The sequence below is a fragment of the Nycticebus coucang genome, chromosome X (assembly GCF_027406575.1).
Source record: "Nycticebus coucang isolate mNycCou1 chromosome X, mNycCou1.pri, whole genome shotgun sequence".
NCBI lineage: Eukaryota > Metazoa > Chordata > Mammalia > Primates > Lorisidae > Nycticebus > Nycticebus coucang.
In genome coordinates this window covers 25028499-25030282 of record NC_069804.1, presented here as the reverse complement: position 1 = coordinate 25030282, position 1784 = coordinate 25028499, and the positions used below count along the sequence as shown (strand labels likewise).

At 40.6% G+C, this 1784-nt stretch overlaps 1 pseudogene; it reads left to right on the top strand.

Annotated features, from left to right (window-relative positions):
- The first annotated feature begins 474 nt into the window (after positions 1 to 474).
- On the top strand, positions 475 to 1255 carry LOC128576724 (E3 ubiquitin-protein ligase RNF4-like; annotated as a pseudogene).
- Positions 1256 to 1784: the final 529 nt, after the last annotated feature.

The following is a 1784-nucleotide window of genomic DNA, read 5'->3' as shown; positions in this document are numbered from 1 at the left end:
TTCTCTTGCCTCAGCCTCCCAAGTAGCTGGGACTACAGGTGCCTGCCACAACACCCAGCTATTTTTTGGTTGTAATTGTCATTGTTGTCTGGCAGGCCTGGACTGGATTCGAACCTGCCAGCTCCAATGTATGTGGCTGGTGCCCTAGCCACTGAGCTACAAGCCCCAAGCCAAGGGAAGTAGAAATATTTTTAAAAACAAGTATCTGATCCTCAAATATCCTAAGCTTAACCACAGTTTTTTAAGAATCAAACAGGTGATTCTCCTTAGCGACTTGTGAAGGTGTTTCCTTTCTTGGGTGTATTGGCAGCAGCACCTATGGACCAAACCACCCCAAGGCGTGAAGATACTGGAAATCCCTATCTGGCTCCAAATTCTTTTGCATGTCAGAGGATAAAAAGTTGAAGACATTCAAATTCCCTGCAAACTTTGGTACAGATTACTTCTTTTTTTAAGTTGTTGCCAAAAAGCACAATGAGTACAAGAAAGTGTCATTGTGGAATAATAAATTCTAGACAAGTTCAGAAATGAACATAGGAAACAAACTCCACAATTGAGATTTGCTGGAAGCATAACCCATAGAACTTGTGGAAACAAAGATGAAATCGTGGACCTCTCATAAGAATCTTTAGAGCCCGTGATTGTCAACTGACTCACAATGACTTTGTTGTGATTATTGCTGAAAGGAGAAGGGCAAGGAGGAATGTGAGGAGGCAGTACCGGGACCATGCCAACAGCTGTGTGGTGAGCAATGATGATTAAAAATTGTCCAGGGACATGGCTGGGTGTGGTGGCTCACTCCTGTAATCCTAGCCTTCTGGGAGGCTGAGGTAGGAAGATGACTTGAGTTCAGTAGTTTGAGGTCAGCCTGAGCAGCAATAAGACCCCATCTCTACTAAAAATAGAAAAAAAATATCCAAGCATGGTGGGATAGGCCTGTAGTTCCAGCTACTCAGAAGGATGAGACAGGATAATCACTTAAACCTGGGAGTCTGAGGTTTGCCGTGAGCTAGGCTGATGCCACAGCACTCTAGCCTGGTCAACAGAATGAGACTCTGTCTCAAAACAATAAATTGTCCAGGAACAGAGACATATATGTGATCATCCACACACCCAGAAACACCATAGACAAGGGAGGTACACGATTCAGGCTCTCTGGTACAGTTGTCTGATTTGCATGGAGGAATACTCAGAGATTGTGCAGAGTGGATGTCTCATTGTTTCTACAGAATGTGGCCATATCTTCTGTATGTGAGATAGGACCTCTTCAGCCAAGGGATTTGAGTATGGTTCAACATATGTAAATCCATAAATGTGATTCACCACATAAAAAGAAGCAAAAAGAAAGACCACGCATGATCATCTCAATAGATGAAGTATTCAACAAAATCCAGCATCCTTTCATGATAAAATAAAAACCTCTACAAATGAGGCATAGAAGAAATATATCTCAAGATTATAAACACCATATAAGATAAACAGACAGCCAACAGCATACTGAATGGGGAAAAGTTGAAAGCATTCCCACTGTGAACTGTAACAAGACAACTGTGACCATAGTCACAACTTCTATTTAAAATAGTGCTGGAAGTTCTAGACAAAGCAATCCAGCAAGAGAAGAATATTAAGTGTATCCAACTGAGAAAGAGGAACGCACACTATTGCTTTTTACTGATGATATAATATTATATCTAGAAAGCACCAATTTATTTATTGATAAATGAATTCATCAAGATATCAAAGTAAAAAATCAATGTATATACATTAGTAGCATTCCTGTACAC